At 38.2% G+C, this 12,178-nt stretch overlaps 1 long non-coding RNA gene across 2 annotated transcripts; it reads left to right on the top strand.

Moving 5' to 3' along the window:
* The first annotated feature begins 1,264 nt into the window (after nt 1–1,264).
* On the top strand, nt 1,265–2,384 carry LOC116723398 (uncharacterized). Of its 2 annotated transcripts, XR_004339974.1 has the most exons (4): nt 1,265–1,290; nt 1,388–1,538; nt 1,619–1,711; nt 2,046–2,384. It is a non-coding gene; the product is annotated as an uncharacterized LOC116723398 (long non-coding RNA). The 2 variants fall into 2 exon arrangements; XR_004339973.1 differs by having other exon boundaries at nt 1,388–1,711.
* Nucleotides 2,385–12,178: the final 9,794 nt, after the last annotated feature.

Genomic DNA, 12,178 nt, shown 5'->3' with positions numbered 1-12,178 from the left:
GCCATTGGGTTTCTAGGAAGCCTGTGGAAGCCTTCGGTAGCGCCTTGCACCGGGGCTTTTCTTTGTTCCGCTGCTAAATTTAGTATTTTAGATGTTAAGGTTTCTGGCAGGACTGAGGAAGCCTTAGGTAGCGCCTTGCACCGGGACTTTTCTTCGTCTTTGTGTTTTCCTCTCAACTCCGTCCTGTTTCAGGGTGTAATAGTGGTGCTTCCCTACACGCTGCTTTCCAATATAGTAAATTATTCTGTCCTGTTCCTCTACTAATGCAGTCTCCCAGTTTTTAATCTTTCAGGTTTTAGCTGCTCATCGCTGGATTCTTTCATCGTTGTCCATGTGGTTCCTGCCTTCTGGATCCCTTGTTTTTCACACCGCTTGTAAGTTTTTGCATTCTACCTTCACATCATGCTGGTGGCAGATCTCTGATTCTCTGATCATTCCAGGTTGGATCTCGTCAGCCAGTAAACCTCCACCTTCAACACCACCAGTCAGACAGTGGAAGATAAGAGAACCCAGTTAACAAAAAAACAGTAAAAAACCTATTTTTACCTGGCTAGCAATTTTAAATATGGATGAAATTGAGGTCAAATTTCAAAGCTGTTCTTTCTTCTGTCCATGTTCACTTTTTTTAACTCTGTTGTCTTTTCTCATTATTTCATTTCTCCGTCAACTCATGTCACTTGACTTGAGTTGACCAACAATTAAAGAAGAAGACCTGCTCCACCTGTAAACCTCCACCTTCAACACCACCAGTCAGACGGAGGAAGAGAAGAGAACCCTGTTGACAAAAAAAGTAAGAAAACCTATTTTTACCCGAGTAACAATTTTAAATATGGATGAAATTGAGATCAGATTTCAAACCTTTTCTTTTTTCTGCAGATTTATATTCTCTGTTTTTTAACCCTGTTATGTTTTATCTTTATTTCATTTCTCCGTCAACTCATGTACCATGACTTGAGTTGACCAACAATTAAAGAAGACATGCTCCACCTGTAAACCTCCACCTTCAACACCACCAGTAAGGTGGAGGTAGAGAAGAGAACCCTGTTGACGAAAAAAAGTAAGAAAACTTATTTTTACCCAGCTAACAATTTTAAATATGAATGAAATTAAGGTCACATTTCAAAGCTGTTCTTTCTTCTGTCAATGTTCTCTTTTTTTTAAACTCTGATGTCTTTTCTCTTTATTTCATTTCTCCGTCAACTCATGTACCTCAACTTGAGTTGACCAACAATTAAAGAAGACGACCTGCTCCAACTGCTGATCTACTGGTTGTAACAGATTGTGGAAAAGGTGAGGACATGATGACTTGATCGGGAATTCACTTTAATCATCTGTTATTTAGACAGAGATTAAGGAATGTGTGTATTATTATGTGATGATTCTCCAGCATCACCAGCAGCACTGGACCAATCAGGAGAGAGAAGACACAGAGGACTGAAGGGACTCAGAAAATCCTGCTGGAAATCCCAAGATGAAGTTTCCTGATACAACAGGGGGACACCTGAGGACACAGAATAAAGAAGGACCATGTGAAGCAGGTCCTTCAATAACAAACCAAGCATGAGTTGACCAACACTTACAGCAGCAGGTTACTTTGTCCATCTACTGGTTGTAACAGATGATGGTGAAGGTTGAGGAGATAATGACTTGATCAGAAACTGTGGCCGACAACTGCAAACGCGCAGCAAACAGCAAAACGAGCTGCAAACAGGTGAAACTGCACGGGAAAAGCGAAACTTCATTATCTTTTTACATTTTTCGTTTCATTTCATTGAAACCACAAAAATGTTTCCACCATAACTTCCAATTGTTGAATATTTTTTTCTATCAAACTTTGAGTAGTGTGCAAGAATTACCCAAACATGCTTTGACTTTATTGATCCCAAAGGGAAATGAAATGTAGTTGTGGCTCATTAATTCAGATTCTTCAAAGAGTTATTGCAGATGACTGATTGCTGTCAGCAGGAAAGATCTTTTGTAGCTGTCTGTGTTGCAGCAAACCTGAAGAAGCCTCTGACTGATGATACTCTGTTTTCCCCATACAGACTCATGAAGAGGACGGTCAGAGTCGTCCATAGCTTTCTTGACTCTTGTGAAGAATCTTTCTTTGCGTCATCTCCAGAGGTTCCACAGTCATCTCCAGAACAGAACCAGAACCAATCCAGCCTTCTTTATCAGATTGTTGAACCTTTTGAGGTTCCTGGCTCTGATGCTGCTGCACCAACAGATGATAGCAGAAGAGATGACACTCTCAGCAGCAGACTTAAAGATCTGCAGCAACTTGCTGCAAACCTTGAAGGATCTTAGCTTCCTGGAGAAGTGCAGTCTGCTCTGTCTCTTTTTGTAGACGGCTTGTCCATGTGGTTCCTGCCTTCTGTTGCGTCTCCAGTCCAGTCTGTGTTCCAGATGAACACCGAGGTATTTATATTCCTGAACCACCTCCACATCTTCTCCCATGATGGAAATAGGGTTTCCTGTTTCTCCTGAAATCAACAACCATCTCCTTTGTTTTGTTTACAGTCAAGATTAGATGATTGTTCCCTCACCAGGCCACAAAGTGGTCCACCAGATCTCTGTACTCAGCCTCTTGTCTTCCTCTGATACACAACAACTGCAGAGTCGTCTGAGTATTTCTGTAGATGACAGAAGTCGGACTTGTGCTGGAAGTCTGAACAGTAGAGGGTGAAAATGAATGGTGAGAGTACAGTGCCCTGTGGTGTTCCCATGTTGTTGACCACCTGGTTAGACACACAGTCCTTCAGTCTCACTAACTGTGGTCTGTTTGTCAGGTAGTCACAGATGCAGGTGATTGTTGAGGCCTCCATCTGTGTCTTCTGGAGTTTCTAACAGAGCAGATCAGGCTGAATTGTGTTCAATGCACCTGGGAACCAAAGACCCTGATCCTCACTGTGCTGCCTGCTTGTTTTGTCCAGATGACAGTGGGTTTGTTGAAGCAGGTGTCTGATCAACTCCAACTCCACGGCGATAAGCAAACTGCAGGGGGTCCTGATATGTGATCGTCTGCTTACTCAAGTGGGCCACCAGGAGTCTCTCCAGGACCTTCAGGATGTGGGACGTCAGGGCAACGGGTCTACAGTCATTATGACTGATGGGTGACTTTTCTTCGGTACCGGAACCAGACAGGATGTCTTCCACAACAACGGAACCTCCTCTTGGGTCAGGCAAAGGTTGAAGAGATGCTGCAGAATCCCACAGAGGGAATCTGGGACTGACAGCATCTGGACCTGCAGCCTCGTTCCTGTTCAGTCTCTCCGGCTGCTTCTTCACCTGACTTCTAGATACAGAAAAGTTGGAGGTGGAGGCAAAGGGAGCAGCAGCGTCTCCTGATGTGGTTAAAGACAAACTTGTGGAAGCAGAAGAGTCCATGACTGAGGTGGAAGATGGAACATCTGAGGTTTGACAGGAAAGCTGTGGGTCAGAGGAGGATGAGAAATCTGTTTGGCTGCAGACAGGAGAGGAAGATGATGAGCTTGTTCCTGGACTGAACCTGTTGAAGAATGTGTTCAGCTCATTTCCTCTGTCCAGAAACTAATATTGTTAAAAAAAAGTAATGGTAGCATGTTTTTATGTAATAATGTGTATGTAATGTTTGGAATGAAGAAGATATGCTGCATAATCTGATGGAATTACAAAAGATCATTGTGGCTCCTGCTCAGTGCAAAAACACACATTTTGTTGGTTTCTGAAGAGTAAAAATTGAACAAATGTGTACATTTAAAGATTAAATTTATATTTCACAGTCATCACAATGCTAAAGAAAAGTCTCACAACAGTGTGAAAATCATGGTGTTTATTTACAAGACAGGAAGCAGGAGGAAGATATTAAAGAATGTCAAATATTTTGCAGTGTCAGGTTATTTCTATGTATTATGATGTAATATAATACATGTATTTTTGGACTTATTGTATTCTGTTTCATTTTGTGTGTAACTTTCACTTGATTTGTGAAAGCATGAGGAAGATATTAAATTTTTTGTATATATTTCGCAGTGTCATGTTATTTTTATTAATTATGATGTCATGGTGTATTTTGGAGGTTTTTGTATTCTGTTTAGTCTTTTGTGTAACTTTCACTTGATTTATGAAAGCATGGAAAGTTATTAAGCTGATCATAGAGTGAAATAACATTAAGTTGTAAGAAATTTCAATAAAAGCTTTTTTTGCCGTCACTGCTTTGGTTTTATTCAGATATCAGGTTTGGATCATTTGAGATGATAAATCTGCTTTAGAGCAGAAGGACAATCATTTGATTTCCTTTTTTTATGCTATTTAAACTCATTGGCATGAAGCCTGGTACAAACAAGTTATGTTTTGTTTGTATGAAAACAAGCAAAAGAAAACATTAAAGTTTGATCAACTTTTATGGTTTAAAAATAACCTCAAATTCAGAATCTCTTCTCACATTCATTCTGTTCCCACGGAGTCTAAAGAAACAGATCAAGCTGATCTAAGCTGGGAGGAACTAACAGGACATGGAGAGCTGCATGAAAAAAGAGATAAAGGACAAAACATGGGAAATATGGGTGTGAAAAGAATAATGGACAAACAAAACAGTGAACACTGGCCAGAAATAAAAGATTAAGAATCTTATTTACAAAAAAAAGAGCCATTGAACAAAAAATATCAAGAATCACAATGCCCAACACACATTTAGCCTGTCATAAAAATGCATCGATTGAACTCATTAATGTTAGCAGATGTTGGCAGGCATGATGTAATCTTGAGATTTTATTTCAAACTGAGTATATACACCTCTGGAAAAAATGAAAAGTTTCTCTGATTTTACTCTTTATAGGTTTATGTTTGAGTAAAATGAACATTGTTCTTTTATTCTATGAATTACTGACAACATGTCTCTTTATTTTGTTTGTGAATGTATGTAAATACGCAGTTAGATTTAGAAAACTGAACAAACAAATATCTTTTCATGGGTCTTATCCCTGCTGGGGGCTCAGCAGCCCTAAAGGTCAGATCCTAGAATCGCCCCTGAGTTTAATTATATATACTTTCATTTACAGGCCCTGTCACTAAGATTTCCTGTAATGACATTTTTTTTTGTAATGTAATTATACATTTTATAAACTGGTAGAATATTTTGTTTTTGTTTTTACAAATATTGACATGACAAAGAAAAGACAAAGTGACTAAATTATCGCAAATAGACTGTATAAAATGCAGATTTTATACAGTCTACATTCAAAGACTGTATAAAAAACACAGTGATGAAGATTTAAATATCTATTTCTATATAGCAACATCATATAGCTATATCAAATGTCACGTGACTATTAAAGTTTAGTCACATGACACAGATTGCCGTCATTTAATACCAATAACCAGCTGAGCCAATCAGAGGCCACATATCCTCCTCCTTTTCATACAGGCCTTTAAATAAAGACCCGGACTAAAAATTCTCTTTTTATCCTGCATAGCGATGCTCGTCCATTTTAGAAAGGATAACCTATCTTTAATGGCTTTTGTGTTTACAAGCATTTACCTGCAAGACAAAGAAAATGATTAGTGACCAAATGATCGCAGAAGGCCTACATTCAAAGACTCTGTTTCAGGCGGTCATTGACGTCATTCTGTGACGTGTGATTCGTGGTTTGAGTTTGCTGTATTCTTTCCTCTTCCTTTTTAGTCTTAAAGTTTAATTATTTTCAAAGCGAAGCATCTCAGTTAAAATAAGTCATTAACAGCGTATATAATGTTATTATAGGCTATAAAAGCTGATAACTAGAAAATTCCTGAAGAAATTTAACCGGGGCCTGCCAAAGTGTGCCCTGATGCTAGAAATTAGCATCAATGCTAAAGAAAGCTGCAGTCATATGAGGAGATTCACAAGAATGTTTACTAACATGGACGTGCACCATCCAGTATGATAAAGTAAGTGTATCAGCTAAAATTAGCAAAAATTCTAATGTTAGCATGATTGCTGTCAGTAGCATGTGGGACATCACTAGGATGTTTTCTATAATTGACTTACTCCATTCAGTATACTAAACACGGCTAATAAGTAAAATAAATAGCTAATAGCTTATTTAAGCTAAAATGCTAATGCTAATGAACTGCCTTGCTGTGCAAGGCAGTTCCCTAACCTGAGAGAAAAACATAATGCAGAATAATATTATTGCACCGCCTGTGGCGGTGCACTAAACTCAGGGGCATATTGAGGCTTTTATTTTGAAATTTGCAGTAAGCTTCATTTTAAATGCCCACAGTATTCCATTGTGTAACAGTGCTTTGGATAAAAAAAGTCACATAAAGCCAAAAAGAGCAATTACATGATGTAAAAATTGTCAAGGCTTTTATTTTGAAACTTTTGTTAAGCTTCATTTCAAAGGACAAGTCTAATCCCATGTCTAATAGTTATTTGGTTGAATCAGTTATATAATGCTCAAAAGAGCAGTTATGTCATGTAAAAATATCCAAGGCTTTTATTTTGAAATTGTCAGTATGCTCAATTTCAAAGGGCCAAACTAATACCATGTGTAACAGTGCTTTGGATGAAAAAGTAAAAAAAAAAAGCCAAAAAGAGCAATTACATGATGTAAAATTTGTCAAGGCTTTTATTTTGAAATTTTTGTTAAACTTCATTTCAAAGGGCCACACAAATCCCATGTATAACACTCAATGGATTAAATCAGTTATATAATGCTCAAAAGAGCAATTACATGATGTAAAAATATTCAAGTCTTTTATTTTGAAATTTTTGTTAAGCTTCATTTCAAAGGGCCAAACTAATCCCATGTCTAATAGTCACTGGGTTGAATCAGTTATATAATGCTCAAAAGAGCAGTTATGTGATGTAAAAATATTCAAGGCTTTTATTTTGAAGTTTTCAGTATGATTCATTTCAAAGGGCCAAACTAATCCCATGTGTAACAGTGCTTTGGATGAAAAAGTCAAATAAAGCCAAAAAGAGCAATTACATAATGTAAAAATATTCAAGGCTTTTATTTTGAAATTTTCATTAAACTTAATTTTAAATTGCCACACTAATCCCATGTGTAACAATGGTTGGGTAAAATCAGTTATAAAAAGCCCAAAACACAAGTAGTTCTAAAGGCCAGCTCAGTCCTCCTCTGTAGTAACTGACAGTTCCTCCATGTTTGTAGTTCTGACATTCAGCTCAGACCTCTTTTGTAGGCACTGAGTGTCCGCCATGTTGTAGTTCTAACCTTCAGTCATTGTAGTTCTAAAGAGCAGTTCAGCTGTCATGTGAGTGAGACAGAGAGGGAGAGACAGAATTGTAACTGTTTGAAGCAGTTAGTTTTTCTGATCAAAGCAGGCTGAACATATCTTTCCCTAAATGCTGTCAATAGCAGGTGGGATATCATTAGAATGTTGTCTGTAATTGACTTACTCCACTCAGTATATTAAACATGGCTAATAAGTAAGAAAATAGCTAATAGCTTATTTAAGGTAAAAGGCTAATGCTAATGAACTGCCTTGCTGCGCAAGGCAGTTCCCTAACCTGAGAGAAAAATATAATGCATGCTAATATTATTGCACCGCCATAGGCGGTGCATTAACCTGAGGGGGATATTGAGGCTTTTATTTTGAAAAAAAACATAAGCTTCATATTAAATGATCACACTAATTAAGATGTCTAACAGTGTTTGGGTTAAATCCGTTATTTACTGGCCAAAACAGCCAGTAGCTCTAAATGGCAGCTCAGCCCTCTGTTTTAACTGAGTGTTGATTAGAACTACAGTGATGCGTATTTGTAGTCCTAACCAGCAGCCAATCGCCTCCTGTGTTCCATTGCTATGGTTATCAATCCTCTGCTAACTGTCATGTGTGTGTGACACAGAGAGGTGGAAAAAGATTTCTATCTTTGTGAGACAGCCCATTGGTTTATATGGAAAAAGCAGTCAGAACAACTCCTTGCCGTATTGAAAAACCGTTTGAAGCATATGAGAGGACTATTTGTCTTCTCCCATAGTACCGCGATTCATATTTGTAGCTCACTCACAGTAATTGCAGTGATGAGACAAAAATGGTGTATGCAGAGCTCAGAAATACAGTTAAATGCTTATTTAAGCATTTAAGCATTTTAGCTTAAATAAGCTATTAGCTATTTATTTTACTTATTAGCCGTGTTTAGTATACTGAAAGAGTAAGTCAATTATAGAAAACATCCTAGTGATGTCCCACATGCTACTGACTTCGCAAGTCAGTACTGCTCTCCTTATGCATTGCTATGGGCAGGCCCCAATAACACTTTTATAATGTATAAGGTAGTTATCAGTGACGTGCGGTCAGGGGAGGCAGGTGAGGCAGAGCCTCACCTGTAATCATGGAAAAATAATAATGATAAAATCATTTATATTGCTATTTTCACCCTGTGGTTTGTACTATACCTATTTTTCATTTAATTTAAAAAAGTTCAGATTATTTTTTCTTCAAAATCGCTGAATTTCTGCATTTTCCCATTCAAATGCTCGGAAGCTCAGCTGGTGAGGCAGCAGCGAGCTGAGCCTCACCTGGGATTGCGCAACTTCTCGCTAACTGCACAGGCTGCCATTCTGAGAGCATGTTCGCCAATAAAATGGCTAAAAAAACATTTAATGTATGAACTGATTTTCCATAATTTAACTTATGTATATAATGTACAGTGGGTTTTTTGTCACCAATTGTGTGTGTAACGTGTTTCATGTGCTGAAGAGCGATCAAAAACGGCAGAGAACAGATTCGAGGTGAGGCAGGCAGTTCTCTTGCCTCATGGCAGGGGGCGCTCATGATCCCAGACATTGTGATTCCACAACTGCAGAGTAAGATACTGTAAGCGAGCTAGCCATGGAGCTAGCCATACAGTAAGGTCAAGTGCAGCGATATATTTATAGTTTTCTCCTCTTACCACAGCAATTAATTAATAATCGCAAAATAATACTACAACAATACTACTGCAACAGACTGAATGTTCTGCTTTTTGCTTGGGAAATATTTGAGTGTTTTTTATTGTGTCGTTGTTGTCAGTTGCTATGGCAACGAGTCTGTGCGTAGCTACGCTGATACCGAGAGCGACAAAAGACGTGGTTTTGGGTTGTACTTTAACGGGTTTCCCCTTCGCTGTGGAGCACAGCACGAAATGAATAATATCTACATGTCCAAGTTTGATTGAGTGAACGGAAATAGTCTTTTTGCCCTCCAGCGTTGTCCACATGCGCGCAATTTCCTTACATAAACAATAACATGCAGGGGGTCTATATTTGTAAATCTGAATATGATTAAGTCAGTGCCTCACCAGCTATGAACCTCACCGCACGTCCCTGGTAGTTATACATTATATAACCTCTGATAATCAATTCGGTTTTAAACCCAAACATGGTACAGACATGTGTATTTTTGTGCTACAGGAGATTTTAGATTTGTATAATTTGCGCAACACCACAGTATTTATGTGTTTTATTGATGCTTCTAAAGCATTTGATCGCGTGAATCATCAAAAATTGTTCTGCAAGTTAGAAAGCAGAGGTGTACCCAAATATCTAATTAGAATAATGGTCTATTGGTATGGTCATCAACTAATGTATGTCAAATGGGGTAACTCATTGTCTGACTCGTTTAATGTTGGTAATGGAGTAAGGCAGGGAAGTATATTGTCCCCTTACCTTTTTAACATCTATATGGATGAACTATCAAAGCGCCTGAATTGTTGTAAAACAGGCTGTGTAGTTGGTGACCGCACAATCAATCACATAATGTATGCGGATGATTTGGTAATCTTATGCCCATATAGTGCTGGCCTTCAACAATTACTAAGGGTCTGCTCCCAATATGGATGTGATTTTGATGTCAAATATAACGCTAAGAAAAGCAATGTCATGATTGTTAGAAGTAGAGCAGATAAGCATCTGAAAACCCCTGACTTCTCTTTATCTGGCATTGTCCTCAATATATGCAATGAAATTAAATATCTGGGACATTACATAACTGATGACCTATCTGATGATCGTGACATTTGTAGGCAGTATTGCATGATGTATGCACAGGCTAATATTTTGATCAGAAAGTTTGGTATGTGTTCATCCTCTGTGAAGGTAGCTCTTTTTAAAGTTTTTTGTACTTCATTTTACACAGCCCATCTATGGCGAAGATATAAAAAAAGTAGCCTGCACAAACTTTATGTGGCATACAATGATGGCCTGAGGCTCTTACTCAAAGTGCCTAGATGGAGCAGTGCCAGCCACATGTTTGCACATAACGCTGTTCCCACATGTGCAGCTGCGCTCAGGAATCTCATGTATAAATGTATGTGTAGATTACCCGTGTCATACAATAATATAATAGCAATTTTAGTAAACCCTGTTTTTAGTACAGTGAGATTTTTCTCAAGATTGTGGAAACATTGGCGTCATCATTTATTTGTGGCTCAGTGACTGTCATGTTTCTTTTTGTTTTTTTTTTTTCCTTTCTTTTTGTTTTACTATGGACCTCTTTTGTGTCTGAAATAAAGATTGATTGATTGATTGATTGATATAAGTATGGACACAGCCACAAAGAAGAATCGCCTGCGCCTCCTTGAACGAAGGATCCGGCGCTTCACGGACGGAGGTCCCAGCAGCGGCGGCCTGGCTCCCCGGGTGAGGCAGGCGGGAAGGAGCTTCAGGGCGGGGATCCCCTCTGAGCAGCAGCGCTGCTTGGAAGAACCGGACGGCTCCGAACTTCGTAAGGAGTCACCCCGGTCCTGCTCAACTTTTAAACATACAGAGTTATTGTTTTAATGTCCTTGTTCTTATCCTCTTTTAGTTTAACTTAATTAAAGAATTGTATTTATTAAAAGATAAGTCAAAATTACTGTATAACTGTACAATGCCATGTTTTTAAAAATGTCCCAAGTAACAATAAAACATTTCGAAAGAAAAAAAAAAATCTCCGTTATTTGTGGTCCAATTTCTCTCACGCACCAGCGCGTGCGTTCGTCAATGGAAGTCATGGCAACGACGTTAGCGTCCTCGAGCCTATAAATGACGCCGACCTTCTGAGTTCTTTCCCCTTTGCTACGGGACTTTTGAGAGAGACGCCTGAAGGAGCCTTTACAGCCTCGGAAGGTTTGAGCTTGTCGAGAATCTGCTGTGCAAAACTTGCTGAAGAAGAACTTGCTGAAATTCGCACTTGCTGAAGAAACCCGTGGATACCAAACCTGCGAAAGACGTTTCCTGACCGGGAGAAGAAGCAGCAGGGTGACCAGCTGGAAGGTTAAAGTCATTCTTCTACTATTTTTAATAAACGAAAGCAAGTTATTACTAAGATATTAGTGACTTGTTTAGTTTATTTTGGGTGTGTGTGTGTGTGTGTGTGTTTTAAAGAAATACTGACTGCTGTAGAAAAAAAGAGAGTAGCATTCTTTGCTAGCATAGATCTAACTAACTAGTTAACTAATGAGCCTTTTTCTTTACTGAATTTCGCTGGAAATGTCGGGAATGTTAAACTGTGGTGTAATAATTTAAGAAATATATGCATTTTACTGAATTATAGTCAAATTAGTTCAATTAACTTCAAATTCCTGAAAAATTAGCTTGTTTTTTGACCGTTATTTTTTGAAAAATGCCGTGGTAAACACTCAGTTTCCATGGACACGCAAAATGAAATGCCTTAAATATTTAATATTATTTTTTAAAAACATTTTAAAAAATAGTGTTTACCCTTATAATAACCTATATTTTAATTGTTTAGTTTCATTATTTTTTCAAGATAGGGACATGTTGATGTGGTTGTGTTTTTTTTTAAATGCCCTGACAAACATACTTGGTTTCCATGGTAATGACATCAGACTAACGGTTTGTTAGGACGCTTTACATAAAATTTCCATTCATGTACGCGTTCACACACTGATGTTTATAAGCTAATGGATTGTAGCCACAGATGTTGTATCGTGCCAGCAATAAACTCCAGCTAAAGGTGAGAGAAGTGTCTTGCTCAAGGACACAACGACAGAGGCGGACCATTGCAGGGCAAACTCCTACCACTGTCGCCCAGTAATAAGCATTGTAAGTGTGTGTGTTCGTTAATGATAGACCATTAATAGGCAGTGAATCGTGTATAGTCGTAGTGATCATCAATCAAAGCTAATTTTCACAAACAAAATAATGATTTATTTGTGAAAATCATCTTTGATGACTTTGGATTCCAATTCTTGGTAAACTGGATG

Source organism: Xiphophorus hellerii, chromosome 7 (genome assembly GCF_003331165.1).
Source record: "Xiphophorus hellerii strain 12219 chromosome 7, Xiphophorus_hellerii-4.1, whole genome shotgun sequence".
Classification (NCBI taxonomy): domain Eukaryota; kingdom Metazoa; phylum Chordata; class Actinopteri; order Cyprinodontiformes; family Poeciliidae; genus Xiphophorus; species Xiphophorus hellerii.
Note: the sequence above shows the minus strand (reverse complement) of the source record. Positions and strands in the feature narration are given on the sequence as shown.